A 21056-nucleotide genomic window follows, 5' to 3' on the forward strand; every position below is an offset into this window, starting at 1 on the left:
GTTTGATTTGTGCTAGGCAAAGAGACAAAGTCTTGTCAGTATAAAATAAAACATATATAATTTTAAAACACATCTATAGTAATGAAAGAGGTGTGCCTAATTATTCATACAACACAAATTAATACAGTCCTCATATTTAACAACCCTGTTGTGTAATTGGTGATATATAGACACTGCTCTGATTATTTTCATTTTAGAATTTTCTGTGCATCACAATTATCCCAACTGTACTTTTTAAAAAATGAATTATAGAGGCTCTGTAAAATATCAGTAGCCTGCAATGTAAATTTATATGGTAGCTTCTATTTATATGCTTGGATTTGGTAAACCAGTTATGGGGTGGATCTAGTTCTTTTCCCAGAACATACTCTCCATAGAAGGGGTAATATCAACTCTCCATCCTACCAGCCTCCCTTGAAGATCTTGGACTTGTCAGCCTCAACAATGAATCAACTCCTTTAAAAAAATCTTTCCATTTCCCTTTCCCTTTCCTTTTTCCTCTCTCTCTCTCTCTCTCATAATACATATATGTGTATGTATATGTAAAAGAGATTTTACATTATATATATTGCATTTTATATTTATAATGTAGACTCTATGTAATTACATGGAAACAGCCTCTTATTGGTTCTGTTTCTCTGGAGAGTCATGATGAATACAGAATCCCCTGTTGCAGAGTCTTCCAAAGTTTTAGAATAAGATGCAAACTCCTTATCATGATACATACAACCTTTTATTTTATTTCTAATGATACATTCGACTTTCTGTGCCTATTTGCTCATCACACATATTTAAAGGTACCATGCTAATTAATTTGCCATTTCTTGATACCCTATGATATTATATTTCATTGTTGATTCACTTTATTCACTTTTTTTGTCATTCATTTATACATACAAAACATAGCTTTGAGGAACAGCTATTTGCTAGAAACTAAACTGATCACAAAGCTCAGGAAAGTAAGCCTCACTTATTATCCATGTGCCAAACAGAAGGAATACATTCTACCACTTGCGGTCAGACCTGCGCAACATGAGAATCATTAGCCTCATGTGTCTCATAAGCATTTGGAATGTGTCTGGTATGAACTGAAATGTGCTGTGATTGTAAAATACACACTGGGCTTCAAAACTTAGTAATTTAATTAAAATTTATTAATTTATCTCACTATTTACTTTTACTCTTAACGTGGCCATTGAAAAGTGTAAAGTTACGTATGTGACTTGTGTTTTTGACTCCTCTGACTTCTGTTGAGTGGTGCTAGGCTAGACCTTCATCTCTTCTCCATCATCCACACCTCCTTTCCCAGACATTATATGAGACTTATTTAATTGTGTTATTTCATCTATATAGCAATAATTATTATATTATAATTTTTAAAATATATTCTAAATTCCCTTTTGGCAAAAATTATTGCTTGCATGTACTTAGCAAGTAGTAAATACCCAAGACATTTTTGCCAAATTAATCTTGTTAATGATTAAAACAGGGCATATTTCACATACAAGTGATAAAGGGATCTTGCAGAAAATGTTGCAAATCAGTTTATTTTCCTAGTTGATGCAACCATTTCCGTATCTGAATTCTCTTCCTTTCTAATATCTAAGAAGTCCTTATTCTGTGTATTCTTCAGTAGTCTGAATGTTTGGAGATTCATTCCTGGAGAACAACTCATACTAAATTAATTTCAATTTCATTGATTCTGCAATCATGTAAAGCACCTACTACATGTAAGGCTCTATCTTAAGTGTTGGAAGTAAGACAGGGAGAAAATATCCCTGCTCTCCTGGACTTAAGTTCTAGATATAGTATATAGGTAAGGCCAAGAAAACAAATAATTGACACAAAGTGCTTCCAAGACAATAAAATAAGGAAACAGCTTTAGATTTTGTGATTAGGGAAGGGATTTCTAATGAGTTGAGTTTTGGGCTGAGGACTCTTGTGTTAGGATGAAATAGATAAGCAGTGATGTGGGTGAAGAGAAGTATAGATGGATAAAATGTCAGTTGTAGGGGTCCTAAATCATGAGTAGTCTTGGCAGTTTGAGAAACAGCAAGGAAATCAGTATGGCTGAAGTGAAGTAGGTGGGAGTGAGTAGAAAATAAAGTCAGATGAGTGGGCAGTCCCAGTTTACGTGCAGCCTTATATACAAGGTAAGCAGTTTGAATTATTTTGCAAGAGCAATGGAAAGACGTGGGAGTGTTTGGTACACGCAGGATATGACTGGTGTACATTTTAAATATATCACTGTATTGCATAAAAAATGGATTTTAATGCAATGGATTGGTTTGTTAGAATTAGAGGGACCATTTAGGAAGATATTTTAGCAAAACAAGTGAAAGATCATCTGATGTCCTGGAAAAAGAAGTTTGCAGTGGAGATGGAAAGCAGTGATTGTGGTGTGTACATCATTTTAATCTTTGCTCTACATCTAGTATGTGACACATGGTAACCAATGATAGCTATTTTTTGTTGAGTGTGTATACAGTGTTCCCATTTAAATCACTTTATATATTACTTATATTCATCTTTAATCACTTTATTAGGCAAGTACTCTCTTTTGTTTTTTAGCAGAAGGATATATTGAGTCTAAGAAAGTTTAATTAGTTATTTTCCTAACATCAAGTTGTAAAGGCATTGGGATAGAATTCTTCAGGAAATCTGGAGTTTCAAATTTCAGATAGCACCACTGCTGTCACCAGTCTTTTGCCAAAGAACTTATTGGATGAACAAATTTAAGTCTTAAGAAGCATATTTTAAATTTATATGCTGTGATTTACATATGGAGAAAGGCAACTTCACACATTTTGTACATGGCTTGGAGGACAGGAGGTGCTATCTAAGATTTCTCTCATCTGCACCATGCAATGCCACTGTCTCTGCTTTTGGACCTGCCTTGTGTTGCTATAGGATTCCTGGTGAATCATTTAAGTTCTCACAATTAAAGGAGCCAGTAGACACAATCTCCCTCAAGTTTCAAATTCTCTTTCAAAATATCTCAGGGTTCTATGTTTTCACAACAGGACTTTCTCTTTCCTTGAGCAAGATTCTAGATGGTTGGTTTCCTTGGTCCCTTCTCTGAATTTAACATATTTTTAGTGCATTCCTAAAGCTTCTAAGTTGCTTCAGAGTCTCCCATCCCCACACCAAGCAAAAGAACTTCTGTATTCCATATGGCAGGAGCTTTCTGTATGTCATACCCATGACTACTCTATGAGTAAATAAGCTTTCTGAATCCTCCACTGTTTGGCATGTTGAAATATATTAGTGTTTCCTTCCCTGCTTACACCTAAGACATCTTTCAAAAATTCCCTGTATTTTTTTCAAATTTATTTATTTCTGTATTTATTTATTCAATAAGTAAAAACTGAACAATGGTGTATTTTTTTTCTCAGCTGAAGTAATATGTTCCTTATCTTAATGGCTTAATAGCTTGAGCAGCGCCGAGCAAAGTAATAGTGGTCATGAAATAGTAGTAGTAGTAGTAATAATAATAATAATAGCAAATACTTTGAATTTAAAAAGCAGTGGACAATGTTTCAAAAACCTTCTACATGTGTGAGCTGAGTTCTGTGCCTCTCTTTGACTATCTTGCTTTCTTTCTAAGTATTAGGGGATCAATGATTCTGTGTTCATTTGTACTTGAAGTTTTCCCTAAGCTTTTTATTTGTTGTAATTACTATTTGTTTAAAACAGCTTGCTCCACCAGTTCAGAAAAAGTGGTATGCTGAATGTTGGGAAACAGTATTCATTTCCTGAGAGTCAGTACTTGGGTGGTGGAAATAACCTGCCTCTCCATGAGTTATATCAAAGTCACTGCTTTAGGGTCAGGATGGAAGTACCAATAATATTAATGCCTGGTAGCCAGGAAGGAAGATTACCTGGTCTTGATGCTCTTCCCAATGAATAATCCTTAAAGGTGATCATGGACTCTCTCCAGCTTTTCCTACAGGTTGACTCTAAGGTTGGCACATCTTCATGGTTACTTGCAGTCATCTTGCTGTGTAGCTTCTTCCAGATTTAGTTCTACGTAAAACTCTTCCCATCAGTCCATTCTATTAGCGATGACCCAAAACAATAATTTCCTGGTGATATTTTGTCATTTTTCTAGTAGTACAGTAGATTTAATCATTTTGAAATTTTTTGCTTTTTTTTTTTTTTTGGCAAATGAAATTAGGGAAGGGAGGCGAAAAAAGGTATTTGTTTCCATTTTTCTATCTTGATCCATTCTCAAATGATTTTTTTTATTTCCCAAATCACAAACATGTAATTTTCTATTACACCATGGTAATAACAAAATTTATTAATACATCATACAAAGATCTTAGGAGTTTTCTTCCATGTTAGCTTAAACTTTTGTCAGTCGCAACTCTCCATCCTATGTTAGTCACAGTGCACTAAAGTGTTTATATTTTTTAAATCACTGTGCTTCTCATCTTTCAGAGCTGTAATTTTGCCTTCTCTTTGCCTGGCTTAAATTCTCTCAAGATTCATGGCACAACTATAATGTCAATCTGACATTATAAGATGAATTCTTTGACTTTTCTCTCAACCTAACAAGATGCCTTCTCTATGCAGTTTTAACATATCAGGCACATATCCATTTCGAAGCTTGTTATTACATTATGTTGTAATTTTTCACATAAATGTCTCCTTGCTAGGCTGTTAGCTCTTTAAACTAAGGCTATACTTTAGTTGTCATCATAGTTTCAGTGCCTAGAGTCTTACAATCTGTGTGCTAAAACATTACTGAATTATTCAGTGAGCCATGGCATAATAATGAAATATTGCATATATTTTAATAATATCAACACAGGAGGTTATAATAACAATATCTCGGTAACAACTGATTTCAGAAACACTGAATCATACAGAAATTAATCACAGAAACTTCACTTTAGGTCAGTCTCCACTTTTGGTTTTCTTTGTAGAGATAGAGAATGACTTTTGATGAAAAACAAAAAGGATAATTAAATCATTCTTAATGAGTTATCTTCACTGATTAGAACAGCCTAGACATCTTTCATCTTGGTGCGTAAATTTCCTAAAATTTAATCATCTTATATTTCTTCCCTGGAATATCTTTGAATTTTCTTCCTCTTGTCAAATGCTTTATATGCATCTTGTTAAAACTAAAGAAAAGCAACCACATTTTTTTTAAGATTTAAAATATTACCCAATAACATAAATCATATTTTCACTGATAAAGATCACATTTTCTATTTTCTAAATGGCTAAATATGATTTTCCCCTAATCAACTCTATTTACAATTTAGTATTGGAATGTGTTTTCTATACTTACTAAAGTTTTGAATTTCTCATTTGCCAGCTAACCTCTTACCTAAGAAAGTATTTCTACTTATCTATTAGTTTAACATCAATCTTTTATGAAAATAAGAATTTTTACCAGTGATCGCCAGTGCTTTGTCAGTTAAGAAGAGAAAAGTTAAGATGTATTTTTATTCAGATTATTCAGGAATCATATATTAATACTGTATGGGAGTCCTCCCTCAGATTCATAAATAAAAGTTCAAATTTTTAACATACTAAAGTTAATCAAGCCATTAATTGAAATGCTCATGGTCAGAATGAAGCCTCTTGGTTTCACAGCATACTTATTTTAGAGTCGCTTTTATCTATCAACAAAAATAAACATCCAAATTATTTCTGCTAATCATTCCTATAACAAACTCATTGTAAAAGATTAGCTTGTTCATTTCTTCTATCAAGTTTAAAAGATCAATTCAAAGAGGTATCGTAAGTGGCAAGTGGGAGCGTAATTTCAGATGTAATGACAACTGAGATTATTAGAAATTAGGTTTTGTAGATAAACTTGTCAAGGTGTAAACATAGCTAATATTGCATGGTTTTGTGCTAACATGAAATATTTATTGTCAAGGGATAGATTTTCTTTTTCTTTTTGCTTTATATAGTTTTCTAATACTCTAGTCTTTGAGTAAGTATTATATGCACATTCTCAGCCATGGTTTTGATATTGAGTTCACTACAGTTATAACAGAAGTCTAGGGCATAATAATAAACAAAGGAGACTATGACACAGATAGTGGAGAAATTCAGTGAAATTTTGAAGGCCTACTCTAGTATGGTGAATGCCAAACCTCTGTACTGGGCAAACAGAATTTTATCCACATTGCACAGAACAAGATCTAACTGTTCCGTAGTGCTTTTCCTGTGCCCACTTATGGTCTATGTGCTTTCAGATAGAAATTCACCATTATAATCGTATTCACTTTTAAAATGAGAGGAGAAGTAACTTTTTTTTTTTTTTCCAGAGAAATGAATTCACACAGGGTTAGACAAAGTAAATGGTAGAATTAAGGATTTGAAGAAGCTGGAGTCCATCTTGAGAAATTGTGCTCTCACATCTTAAGCCACATTCTCCCTCCAATCACATGATATGGGTTAAGTTAATAAAAAGAGAACAATGTCTTCAAAAACCTTAATAATTCCATTTGATAATAAACTTTTTAAATGCAATTTTTTGAGTAGAAAATGAAAGAAAATCAAATTATAACTCTGATAAAACAACAATAATGAATTACTGTTAACCTAACTCTCCAAAGGAAAATCAATGCTTTGAATTTTAACGGTGAATATTAATATATATTCTAAATAGTCATTGAATATTTCAATACATTTTAATGTCATTTGAGAGAGTATATTTTATAGATTAGTATCATTCAAATAAATTTCAAATGGTTAAAAATTCACATTGTTTTCATTTTTCATTTAACATATAACCTATTGATAAAACTCTACTTTTGGCTAGTAGCTCATCATATTGTAAAACAATGAAAAAAAGCAGTGTTTTGATGAGCACTACTGTTGTGATGATAATGAGACTTGGACCATTGATCATACCATTTTGGTAACATTTAATACAGAATTCAAACCTATAGGAAGGCTTGTATAGAAGAGAATTTCTCTCTCCCTTTACACCTGCCATTGCAGTTCAGTTTTACACACACACACACACGTATTTACCTAGTTTTCCCATATTTTTATCTATAATATCTTATTTATTTTTAAGTTGTTAATATATATTTGTAAGTAATTTATTCACAATAATTTGGGAGATTGTGTGGAGAATGCAGTTTTTCCAAGCCCTCCTATTTAATAACTCTATTGCTATTGTGCAGTATATAATAAGAACTATATATATTAATCAATCTGCAAGAAAAACATCGATTTAATAAAGTTCAGGGTGGTGTTGTCTCTCTTGTTGATTCACCACAGATTCATTAACTAAATTGGCATGTGAAAGTGGCAACTTTTTTGTTCCCACTGATTCAATGATCCCAAACTTAACACTGGCAATTTTATTATTATCATTATTGACCTTAGCCATGAATATTCTGAAAATGCAAGCTAATTTTTAAAGTCTAATGAAAATTAGTCAATATTAGATTTATATAATGCTGATAATGCAAATATTAATATTTTACATTTTATAAAATTTCTATTAACTTTCTAAATTTCATAAACATATGAAATTATTTTATAGTATATATAAAATCTGTTGAAACAAAATGTAAACATAGAACAAAGCTAGAAAAGAAAAAAACTAGAAAAATGGAGGATGGGCATAAAGGTCTTTTTTTAACTGAAAAAACTCAGAGAAAATTAGATTTATATAAATATGTAGCAATTTTATAAACTTATTTTCTAGAGTTTGATTATATTGCATTATGTTTTCAAGGAAAATCTTTTCTAGTTTGACCTCTATTAAATTTCAAAGCATCCAATTATTTTCAGTGGTATCATTGTTTTCTCTTCCTATGACTTTGTCTTTTTTCATGCCCTCCATTCTTTACAAGGTTTCTTAAACTGTTATATAGTTACAAAATATCATTAAGTGGATGAAGAATTGGAGTAGATTATCTCACTTCCCCTTAGTGACCACAGTCCTATACTGAACTGATATTTGGTTTGATATAGAGCTCTCAGTCTATAGTTATATTCACATTGTGGATAGACAGCTTTCACTTCCCTGAGAATAAGTGAAATTGCTACTGCAGGAATCAGATGTCAAAAGAAATTGTTCATATCAAACCAGTGTGAGGAAAGCTAAAATGTCTTCTACTAGAAAAATACAGATGGAAAATTTAATCACTTTATTCTGTGTGACAGAAGCATGAGGAGTAGGGGGAAAGGGGAGTACAGATTATGTGACCCATGGAACCAAAAGAGAGAGAGGAATGCATTGGTGGATCAAGAAACATGCACTGTCTTCTGAGTCCTCTGGTCTGCAGATATCTCGTCCACTCAATTACGAAACATGTTTTTGGCACACGGTACTATGGTCTATATCTTGGGAGCTCATGGTTTTAGATGTCCCCAAAAATGCAGCATGGAATAAACATTCCTCAACTTGGGACTCCCTCCTCTTCCTACTCACATTTCCTCTTTGCATCTTTGGGAATTTAATGTAGGAAAAGGAAGGCTTGACACACACTTCTGATTACCTTTGGTATTCTGTACTTTCCCCATACATCCTTAGCCTGGAAAAACAGGCTTTCCTTATTCTCATCCTCTCTAGCCACTGGATACTAATGATTCCTATGTAATAGCTGATCTTTACCTTATTGAAGAAAAGCTAGGATTTAAGTTGTTCAAATTTGACACTTGATGTGGAAGCCAATGACCCAAGGGATAAGGAATTAAAAAGGATTAAACATAATAGCTTTAACATGCCAAAATATCATTTCCGTTCATGTACAGCCAGATGCATTTCTTAGAGATTGAAGCTTCACAGGAGGTTGAAGTTTTCTTGCTTCAAGTAACTACCAGTACTGAGACCAGCCAAGGCATATGGAGTAGAGAGAAGTGTAGTTGCACAGTAAGGAGGAGATGTTTGTGCAAGTCCTGGTATTTTCTAGGAAGGAGTTTCGACTTTACATAATTTTGAGCAAGTTAGTTAATGTTCCAATTTGTTCTCACTTCCCATATGGGAAATATACTATAGAGTTTGGACAGAGGTTATGTTAATAATTTAGTTCAGAGAACACAATGAAAAGAAAACAGTACACTAGACAAATTGGATAATACTATAGGTCATTGGAAGTTGTGGTAATTTTTCTAACACGTATTTTGGTAAAGAAGACATATTTTGGAATTGTACGTTTATCGTGGTGGAAGGAAAGTAAAGAAGAATTGCTCCAATATTTTTGCCCTAAGCAATGAACCAATGGTAGTGTCAGTTGATTTGGGGTGAAGATGAAATGAATACGTATTAAGACACATATGTCTCTGGCATTCAAGTAGAGATACCAATTTATATAACTAGATCGTGAAAGAATTACAAAAGCTTCTAAAGTTATTTCTCTCTTAGGAAAGACTTAGATACATAATGGAAACTTGACTACTGACCTCAATTCTCATCTTAACCCTTAGTGGCACAGTGTAATCAGTTGAAAAATAAGTGTGAAACAATTGATTTTCTTTTTATTAGTAGGTTATTTTCATAAAAACCTATCTTTATTTTTACTGAGAAACATTTATGTTTGTAGTCATATTTGCATTTATTTTAAAAGGGATAACCCTCATCAGCAAGATGCCAAATGCCAAAAAAAAATCTATAAACCTATTTGGTATCATTTTCAATGGCTTTTACTGGTATTTTTGAAGGCCAAAAATCACAAAATTAATAAATCAAGCTATTTGGTAAGGCTAGGTTGTTTCTTAAACATATACAAGAAGTAATTGGATAATGGAAGAGAGGAATAATACAGTGGTTGAACTGTACCATAAAAATCCTCTCAGCATAAGATACACACATATACAATACAGACAAACACAGGTATATATACATACCTATGTTTATTAATTTATTATTATTCAGGGACAGGTAAGGCCAGCAGATATGATGATTGCTATTAGAAAGATAGTTTGTTACTCTCAGTCTCCAAGAGGAGGGGGACATCACATCATGCAGGGCCACATGGAGAGCAGCACCAGGACGGGGCAGGAGACAGAGGGAGCAAGTAGAAACCATGGACAAGAGCTTTTATTATGGTTTCCACTGGAAAGACAAGGGGGAGGCAGGGGAGGCAGACATAGGACTGCCTGCTTTTGAATAATGTCAGTGGGTTCTGAGGTTTAGAGACTGTCTTGAGTTATCTGGTACCTGACTGGGGGTCATGTTAGAGCGAAAGATGTAATAGGGAAAAACAAATCTGACTCCATCTGGATGTTTCTTCTACTTTAACCTTTGTATTCTATTGCTTTTGCTACAAGTTAATCACTAAAGGGATGTTGCTTATAAGCTTAAATTATACAGAACAGCCCATCTGTGGGAACCCTGCCTCCTGAGTAATGAGCATTAAGCTAAAATACCTTTGTTTAGCTCACAGGAAACATTCTGACCAGGCCCACCTGTAAACGACTGCAGGAAGAAACTAACACATCCCCTCAGGAGGCTGACTAGAACCAGGAAATGTTTGACTTTACTCCCTCCCCTTTTAGTATGAAAGAATCATGAATTCTAACTCAGGCAAGATAGTTCCCTAGGACCTTAATTCTCCATCTTCTCAATGTGCTGGCTTTCCGAATAAAGTCACTGTTCCTTGCCCCAACAACTTATCTCTCGTTCTATTGGCCTGTTGTGCAGTGAGCGTATGAGCTTGGGCTAGGTAACAGAGATAATGGCTCAACCTGTGAGAACTCCAGAAAAGAGGTAACTGGCTGGTTTGTGCTCTGGATTGGTTGGTTTGCATGTCAAAGACATGCATCCAAGAGAGTCCTTTGGCTTCCTTAAATTTATCTTTTAATCAAAATATGCTTTCTTAGAATAAAGGTTTTTTAAAAATTTCCTTCCTCGTCAGCTGCCACAGGGAGGCAGGCATTCAAGATAAACTCTTTTGATTAATGAATAGCAGTGGTAACAAGACCATTTAAATATAGCCACCTATCCAATTGTGTCTACAGTATTATTACATGAATTTAGATTATATTAGCAAAAAATAACACTCACTTGAAAAATGAGATAAGTAGTCATCAAAAAAATACTGTGTTTGGAGTGGGAAAATACAATTGTAGGATAAGAATAATTGGTGTATATGTACAAGATATGAACACATTTCCTTTTTAAAAGATTTTTTAAAATTTTTTCTCCAGAACATTCATTTAAGAGTTTTTAAAGAATTCTGAAACCTAAGGAAATTAGCACAAACAAAACTTCTTAAGTCTTCGAAAGTCTGGAAATATTTTGATTGTAAACCATTACTAGAGTTTTGGTTGCAAGACTCAGTCTTGTTACCTTCCGGATGCCTCTTGGTTTCCATTCACCAAGTTGGCAGAGAAGAGTGAGCTTCCTCACTAACTAAAATTGAAATAGTATTAGAGTTCTACCTGAATGCTCAAATATATTTCCAATTATAATCCTACAGATAAAATGATAAAGTATCCTTCTGTTTTCTAATATAGTAAAATACTCTTAAAAGATCTAATCAAGACAACAGTGTTTGAATTAGTGATTCAGAAACTGTGTGTGTGTGCTTTCCTTTCTATTTTTAAAAACTGTATTTTAAATAAATTTATCGTGAACGTTTACAAGATCCAGTGTTAATGGTATTTGTTTTAATGTAAATGCCGGGCAAGAAACTAAAACATATTATTAGAATAGTCATCACAAACTCATTTAAAAACAACACTTTTCATTTCTCTAGTTTAAATTGGCTTTTAAACATTTCCCCTACAAAAAAATGACTTATGCAAATATTAAAATAACAGTCGCTGAAAGATAAAATGAAACTTGGACTAAAAAGGTCACAAAGTTTAATTGAAAATAAGAAAGCTACTTTGAAATTATGTATTTTAAAATATGCTAAAATCAATTGGAATCCTAAGAAAATTTTCAAATTAATTTTGCAAAGTCCAAGAAGTTGAAGTAAGGTAAGTAAGAGCAATGCTACCCTCAAATTCCAAGCCTGTTAATTTTCTTCCCTAGACCAGGGATAACAAATATATTTTAAATCAATGCCAACTCTAATCCACTGGTACTTTCTGCCAAGTATGCTGAATTGAAAGATTTCCAGATCTCTGTGATCTAAGGGAAAGTGTGCTGTGATTGATGAAGGCTTTGCCATGGGTTTGGGCCAGGAATGGTTCTAGACCCACCATCTATTTGCCATTCCTGCATTAACAAAAGCCTGATGGAAGAGCCAAGAGAGGCGAGAGACACAAAATCAGTAACGCAGGAGATGCTGAGAGGAGTGACGTTACTGAACATTTTTTGCCCCTTCATGGGGTGATGATTACTGAAAAGCTAAACTGATACTGGGATAATATTAAGTCTTTTAAAATACACTACTAGTTACCAGAGACTGTCACTCATTAGACACACAAAGATGAGTAACTTGCTCTCTGACAATCAGGAGATTACAAGTGGTAGAAACAGTCAGTCAGTAAACAGATCATCACAATGAGACCAGGGGCTTGAAACAGAACGTGTGCATTTCTTGCTCATGTGGTTGCTTGAGATCTCCAGAATCTGCAGGGCTTCTCACAGCTCTACTCTATATAGCTTCTACATTCTGGAATAAAATCAAAATGATCAACCCTGGAGACCTGGTGAAACTGCCAATGGCTGGGAAAGTTTTTGCCCAGAATTGGCAGACTATCAGTTCTGCTCTCATTTCCTTGGCCAAAACAACACGTCATAAACCCAGTTTGTGATGTTAATGTAGCAAAGCAATACACTCCTCCCAGAGAAGGAAATGAATTCACACGGCAAGAATGAGGAATATATACATGGAACAGGCAGGGTCAGGCAGTTCATTATCAGTGAGGCCAATGACGGAGTATAACAGTGTAATTAATCTACCAGTGTAAATACCGAGTTGATTGCTCGAGGCCTCATTTCACCCTCCAACAGCTAATATTATAATGAACATCACAATATATGTTTCTTCATGGGCTTGTTTCCAAATTTTACTGGGCTCTAGACCCCGGGGTAGAATACTGTAGTCTGATTTTGGTCACGTCATCTTATACCAAGATTCGAAATGACAAGGCACGAGGTTTCTACTTCCCCACATCTCCGTTGGCTTTTTCCAGCTTTCTGAAATTTAATAGTTTAATAGTGTGAAGTGGCGTCTCACATTTTTAAACTGCCTGTCCCTAACTTTGTCAGTTTTGCAATTGGTTTTTTTGTCCTTTTTCAGCTAGTTAGCAGAAGTTCCTTCATATTATAAATGTTCAACATTGTCACTTTCAGACACTGTAATTGTCTTCAAGTGCTGTTTGTTAACCTTATCCATAACCATATCCTTTACCTCATCCTCACGTCCAGTCAGCCACTGAGGACGGTTCACTTTGTATCACCCCACATCTCAAATCACTTTCTTCCATCCATACCTCTCCCTGTATGTTAATTAAGTTGAGAATCATTTATTGCTGGACCACTATGATAAATCCTTATATTTTTCCCCACCGATTCATACATCCTTGATGTATTTTTCATGATACAATCAGAGTAATGGCCCTGTAATTAAAAACATAATAGTAATAGTAACAACAAAAACGACAATCATTTATTTAGTGTCTACTGTTTACCAAACACTATTTTAGGTTCTCTGCAGATATTTACTAGTGTGATGTTCAAAACCGTCCTGTGAGTTTTGTAACATTAAGACTCGCATTAATATTTCAGTTGCATACACTCAGTTTGGGGGTAGTGGAGCAAAGTGATTAGGACTTAGGACTCTAGCACCAGACGGCTAGATACCACTGATTATTTTTGTGCCTGTCAAACTCTAATTCTGCTCACGTCATCCCACAAGTTAAAAAGGATTCACATTTTGGCTTTACTGACTGGGAGTTCCAAATATTGCCTTTGCTTGTATTCCAACCTCAGCCTTTTGCCTCTCTTCCTGTTTCTGAAAATCTTTGTTGAGGGTACTTTCTCCTGGCTTATGTTCTGTGTTTGTTGCCCTTTCTTCCTGGAATTCCCCCTTCTTTCCCACGTCCGTCTGGCCCAGGCTTACTTCACATTGAGACATCACAGATGTCACTCTCTCTGGGGAACTTCCCTCTGTACACAGTCGGTACTCATCTTGAGTATCTTTGTAGTATTTGGAATTGCCTTACCATAGAGTGGGTTTTAATGATGACTGCTTTCCTTTCTAAGGCTTTAAGCTTTACAAAGATAAAGATCCTGTTTTTTTATTCACCTGTGATCCCCAAACTAATATTGTTACATAGCAGGCAATCCAGAAAATACCATTATGGAAGAAAAAAAGGAAAAGAAGGGAAGATATATTTAAATATAAACACAACTAATATCTAAAGTTATATAAGTGATTTGAAGTTACATGGAAACATTCCATCAAGTAAAAGAGGGTTCTGAAGACAATAACATAACCAGTAACAACATGCACAAATGAGGAAAAGGGGTGGATACCAGCGTCAGGGTAGGAACATGGCCTGCTGCTCAAACAGGCTTTCTGTTTGAGAACTCAGGCCAGAGTCTAGTAGCAGCACGGATTGTGTCTTTCATGTTGTTTGTCTGACCTGGTTAAAAGACATCTGTCATGTGTGAGCTGGCCAAAGGACATCAGCATATGCCGTTTTCAAATTGGGGATAGACGGCCAGGCTCAGTCCTGGTTGCTCGCCCTTGCCAACATTCTGTGAAATGCATACGTACTTCTCTTTGAACTTGCCAGTCTCCAGCCTGCTGTAAGCCAGAGACTGAACAGATACTACCTGGATCTCTACTAGGCCTTGCTGCCTGTCGTATGTTAGGTCGTCTTATCTTCTTTTCACATCTCTACCAACAGCAGAGTGCCAAACAACACAAACAACCCTGGATTTACTGGTTGTACTTTAATAATCTGCTTGCTACTTTCAAACAACTATATTCAAAATGGAATGATTTATCTCCAAGCTTGACATAGATTTGATAAAAATTAGAAAAAAAAGTTTTGTGGATTTGTGTCAACTGGTTAAATCAATTTTGTTTTTTAAGCTGTGGTTCTTTCTTGGAGAAAATGTAATGAAAAAATGAGTCTGTTATAGTTAAGAAAACACTGTTCAAGTAGTAAAAGAAATGTCTGTCTGTCCTTTTCTCCAGACAGCTTCAGGATTTACTCATTTTAGTCGTATGGGGCTGACCAGCCCCATATCCAGCTGTTACCCTAAATATGCTGCAAATGGCAATGAGGAAAAGAAGGAAAGGAAGTTAAATCCACTTGGCCACATATTCAGCAGCCGATAACATCCTATCAGTCCATGAATCTCCTACCTGTTCTGGTTGGAAGATAAAATTAATTGTCCACAAAAGGAAATTTTCCATTAACTCATTCAGAAACTTGTGATTCATACAATTTGACATAAAATTTTAGGCTATCTTGTTTGTTTTCTTTTTTTCAATTTTATTGAGATATAATTGACATATAACATTGTATAAGTTTAAGATATATAATATAATGATTTGATATATGTATATATTGCTAAATGATTACCACAATATGGTTAGTTAACGAATTCACCATCTTACATAGTTAAAATTGTGTGTGTGTGTGTGTGTGTGTGTGTGTGTGGTGAGGCCTTTTAACATCTACTCTCTTAATAACTTTCAAATATGCAATGCAATGTTGTTAACTGTAATCACCATGGTGTACATGACATCCCTAATATTTATTCATCTTATAACCAGATGTTTGTACCCTTAAAAACATTTCTCTTTTTCATATTCTTCCTTTTGGGGGGAGGGTAATGGTGGTGGTGGTAGTAATTTTTGGAACACTATTGTTATGTCTTGCAAATTTTGTATGATTTTACAGTTATTATGAAATTAATTAATTTCTAATCAATTTTGAGGAAGTTATTGGGCAATGTGTTCATCGCATGAATCAAAACAATCTCCCACTAGAATGAAACCACCTCAAATCAAATACATTCCAAATAAATTGTTCAATTTTAAGCTGAAAATTACATGATTATCTTGATAGATCATGAAGAAGTACTTTATTCTACTCAACACCCATTTTTGATTAAGTCTGAATGCAGCCACAATTCAGTGCATTCTATATGATAATGTGTCAATATTCAACTATAACAAGCTACATAATTAAAGTTTTGAAGAGAGAAAGTATTATTCTGTAGTTTCAGGCAAATCCAATTACAAACTATTGAAAATAAGAAATAAGAAATTTATTTTTGTAGATGAAATGTCTCCATAAAAATTATAAAAGAAATAACTGAAATATATTATAATAAACAAGAATATGGAAAACTCACAGTTGCTCACTCAGTTCAAATATTGAGCTTGTTCTTAAACCCACAGGTCATCAATTGAAGAGATCTGGCCCTCTGGGGAAGAATCTGCAGTGCCACAACAAGTATGTGTATTTATGTGTGTATGTATACATATCTATATTTCTCCCAATTTTTACCAAAAAAGGTCATACAGTTATTTACCAGAGTAACCAAACATTGAGGAAGGGGAATACCTTGGTCTTTTGAGGATTTAAGACCAAAAATGCTACCATGGCCCTTTTGGAGTACAGCCATTTGGAGACCAGGTCACACATATTATTGCAGCCCACATTCTTTTACTTTGAATACAGTGATCCTCAGGCCCATCTTGAAGTTATTTCCCTGAACCCCTATCCATCAATATATTAGTATCTTTCAAGGGGCTCAAGCAGTCACATGCTGGCAAGTTGATTATACTGTACTCCTTTTTTCTTATAAGGGGGATGATTAACCACAATTTTCATTTACTAAGATTATCAAGCATTCTGTAAGTTAATTTGCCTTGGTTGTTCACAAGGCCTTTGCCAACCATTCTCTGAGGACTTGAGGTCGTGGAATCACACATAACAGGGCTTCAAACCAACGGAATCACTTTATAGTGAAGGGAAAACAACAAAGGGAGCATAATCATGGGATCAGCTGTTTCTGCGCATATCCCCTGAGAGCTGCTGAGCTGCTGGATTTGAGGTGGCCTTTTAAAGACTCAGAAAAAGCATCATCTTGATGAGTATACAATGTGGAGATAGGATACCCTGGTATGTATGTTAAACCAACACCTATTCACGTTGCAGCTGCTTTGTTTCCAGTAACTAGAATGCATGAGCCTGGCAATGAAAAAGTGGAACTAGGAATACCCCTTCTCTTCATCATTTCCATTGATCCACGTGGGGAATTTGAGGTTTTCACTTGCACAGTTTTCGTTTGTGCAATTAGAGAACCTGATTCCCAGAGGCAGAATACTTTGACCAGAGAACACAACAAGGACTGCAGTACCCCAAACACTGTACCGCCCGCCTCTTCACCGTGGGCTCCTCATGCTAATGGGTCAGAACCCAAAGACAGATTTCCTATCCGGGAAGAGTTAATTGGACACTGTTTATTTGATATGCTAAGGTTGCTGCTGCATAATCATGGTAGTGAAAATGTTGTCTGAAGTTCAAGGACTATTAGGGGCACTTAATTGTGATTCCATTCCTTGTGATAACAGTGGACGGGCAATTGAAGTAACCATAGAGTTATAAAAACAGTATAATCAGGAAGTCAGATTCCTCAGGGATTGAGGCCTAAATCCCCTCACCAGGGAAAGTACCTAAGTCTGTGGAATTCTGGCCACGGAAAGGGGGCTTTAAAATAGTAAAGTAGGAAAATGATGGATGCAAAATATGGTCTTGGAGCTAGCTATAGTCATAGGACAGGCTTGTTTTTTTTTTTTTTGGTCGTCTTTTTTATCTAATTGTTTAAAGGTTGCTGCTAGCTATCACCTGGGAGCATGAGTACCGAGGCTCTCCATCAAGGACTCAATGTGTAACACGTGTGAAGCAGACCTGCGAGGGGTCCTGTAGCATGTACAAATGATGCTTCTGTAAACTAGCCTGCCGCAGTTTATGGGAAACTAATAGAGTTTTCCCCAGCACATAAACAGATCCCCTGTTTCCTCTTTTCCTGAGAACTTTCTTGAACTGCGAGTTTGTTCATCAGCAAGTGGGTACTAACCCAGAGTGAGAGTTAGCTCCCCAGGAGAGTTAAGGAACCCTCCGCCCATTTATTGATCTGCTCGTGAGTGGGCTGTTGTCTTCTTTCCTTTCCTTGTCTTGCACACTTCATTGCCTCATAGGTGCGTTCTGGGGTCACCTTCAAAATACATTTTCTGCACCTACCTCTGTATCTCAGGGTCTTTTTCAGGGGGAACTCAGCCAAAGAGGTGGTTAACCGTAATTAGCTATGCAGTAGTGGGCGCCCAGGGCCCCTTTAAGAGTCGGTGCGGCCACTCCCCCAGCTGCTCTGTAAGTTGGTTGCTGACGACTCATGGCTGTGCTGCCTGGAGCATTGCCGCTCTTCTCCTCCAGCGGTCGGACGGGAGCGCCGTCGCCGTCGCCCTCGCCCTCGCCCTCGCCCTGGACTCAACAAATGAGCTGGACTCAAGGTAGGACAAACTGATGCATAATTTTTGTTCTAGAGCCTCTTTGTGGTTTCTGACTGAAGCTGGTCTACAGACGAGACACACGCTTGCTTAGCGTTTCCCTGCCAGCCCTGCCTTCCTTACCCCTCACACTCTTCTCAGAGCACTCCTCAAAGTCACTTGAGTAAATGAAAAAAAAAAAAATCGCTGTCACATATTTTGCACCTAGAGAACCTGACCTAAGATACATGACATTTCAGCTGGGTAGGGCCCTTACGTATGTGGGAACCCCAGACACTGTACAGAGACTCCCCATGTGAAAAGGAGGAAAAAGGCTCAGAAAGGAAGCAAGAGCAGTTAGAATTTGGTCTTTCTGTGAGAAGGGGGCTTATGCCTGCTGTTTCAAGGTGTTAAACCCTAAGGAGAAACAGAGACCTAATCTCCAAGAGATCTGAAGAATCTCTTTCAAAAACAGAGGGGTTTGTGTGTATGTTTAGAAAGGTGCAAGATTCCACTAAGAAGTGGCTCTGTGGTAACAGTACAGGACGTTGGGTAGCCTTCCAGAGTTTCTGAGGTATGTACATCTCCTTTAAAAGAATGATTCTTTCACACCCAGGGGCAATAAGTAAGGGGTGTTGATCCCAGTCAACCTCAGAGTTCTGTCAATCACAGCGCGGAGTAGGAATCACTGTTCTCTGTGCATGTAAGAGTAAACCAAACATAACACAGAGAACCACTAGACCCAGAAAGACCTGACAGAAGAGAACAAAGAACTTTACTAAAGTAATCTATGTGAAATGAAAACAAAAGACCAGAAAAGGTAGTTGAGTTCAGCCCAATTGATGACAGCTGAGGATCATGCTCACAGCCCTGCTCTCCTTACAAACAGCTTGGTCTGTTGAAATACCTTAATTCAGATGAAACTGGAAAAAAACAGAATTCCCTACTTTTCACTAATTTTTAAACCAACCTTTATTTTATTCAAAGGTTTATCATAATCAGATAGATTTTTCTAATATTCTAATTCGTTTATTATGTAAATAGACACCAGATGAAGGTTTAAATGAAAATAAAATTGAACCAAGCTACAGAAGGTGATAACATTTATTACTATGAGGCAGATAATGGTGAGTGATAGCAAACACACAAAAAAGTGACAGCAAATGGTATCGAAAACTTTGAGCATTATTTACAATAAATGTTTTCAGATATACATATGTTAAACAATCAAATAGCTGTATTTCTGGAAAGCAAACATTACAGTCTGAATAAAGAATTTTTTTCTCAAGAGGAAACTTTAATATTTTGCATTTTTGTTGTGATTTGCTATTTAAAATGTATTTTTTCAGTATTAGCTGATTGAATATCACTATATCCAATAGATGAAATATCAGGCAGTTATTTACTTTTTCTAGCTGAGCAGCTGGGACTTAGCTGAGACTAGGGGAATTATACATGTTATCTGATATAGGTGGAGGCCAGCATCTACCTAATTCAGGTGTAGGGGCAAGGCTTGAGTGGTAGGACAATTGGCATGAAGCTGTGGTTTGATCTGCAAATGTCTGAGCATTGTCCATAATATAAGCCTGGTTGTGTTGATCAGTGTTGTTTGATTTAAGCGTCTAGGAACTGCATCTGTTTTTAATCCTAATGATGGTACTACTCATGAATGTAACACATCTTCAGCTGAAACCAGCATTTGAATCGTTACTTCTATTGGTAGCACTACTTGCTTGCCTACTTCTAATAGTTGCAGCTCACCTGGTTTTAAATCTGATGTTGGAATTATGTAAGAGTCGAAGTTCAGATCCTTGGAGTCCGTATATTCATAGCTTAAATGTCACTGGTGACCTATTGTTTTTATAGTTAAGGAGGGGTTATTAATTTCATCTATCATATAAAGGATTCATAGTGATGGTAAGGCAATTAAAATGAGGATGATAGCTGTCAGATTATTCAAATTGTCTCAACCTCTTGTGCATTTATGGTGCTTGTATGTGTTAACTTGGTTGTTAGTATAAGCAAAATAATATATAGAACTAAAGAGCCAATTAAGAATACAATTACCAGTGTGTGGTCATGAAAATGTAGCGATCATTCTATAATGGGTGATGTTGTGTCTTGTAAGCCTACTTGAAAATGATATGCCATAGAGATACACAGTATTTTCACTTATGATTTAATTGTTACAAAGTTACCTAAATTTTTACTAATATCTCTTTATTTAGAAAGGCATAGTTCTTATGGGGGGTTGGCTTAAAACCATTTGGAGAGGTTTCGATTCCGTCCTTTCTTTTAGATTAATATAAGTGGGCTCCTGAAATGTATGATATGGTGGAGCGCATCCGTGTAATCATTCTAGGTTGACATTGTCGAAACCTCTTGTTTGGATGCAAATGCTTCTTACAGGATGAAAATTATGTATATTGCTGCTGTTAGTGAGATAAAAGAGCCTATAGATGAAATCTTACACTTGTCAAATCCTACACTTGAATGCGCCTTTTTACATTCAATCTCCATTGGTCCTTTCCAAACTAGTACAATTCTTGCTGTTTTGCCATATTGCTCCATGTTAGTGCTAAATCACTTGGAAAAGTTGTACAGTGTAGCATGACCATTCCTCAAGTAAATTTAGTCAAAATATGCTAAAGGAGATTA

At 35.7% G+C, this 21056-nt stretch overlaps 1 long non-coding RNA gene and 1 pseudogene across 7 annotated transcripts in view; one reads left to right on the plus strand and one right to left on the minus strand.

Annotated features, from left to right (window-relative positions):
- Positions 1 to 21056, plus strand: part of LOC135323329 (uncharacterized) — a 430798-nt gene that overhangs the window by 269979 nt on the left and 139763 nt on the right. For 5 of the 7 annotated variants that reach the window (XR_010384765.1, XR_010384766.1, XR_010384772.1 and 2 more), the window contains one exon: positions 16308 to 18422. This is a non-coding gene — a long non-coding RNA (uncharacterized LOC135323329). The remainder of the gene's footprint in view (positions 1 to 16307; positions 18423 to 21056) is intronic. The other 2 variants (XR_010384767.1, XR_010384770.1) reach the window with 2 other exon arrangements.
- Positions 19893 to 21013, minus strand: LOC135319009 (cytochrome c oxidase subunit 2-like; annotated as a pseudogene).

The sequence above is a fragment of the Camelus dromedarius genome, chromosome 2 (assembly GCF_036321535.1).
Source record: "Camelus dromedarius isolate mCamDro1 chromosome 2, mCamDro1.pat, whole genome shotgun sequence".
In the NCBI taxonomy this organism is placed as follows: domain Eukaryota; kingdom Metazoa; phylum Chordata; class Mammalia; order Artiodactyla; family Camelidae; genus Camelus; species Camelus dromedarius.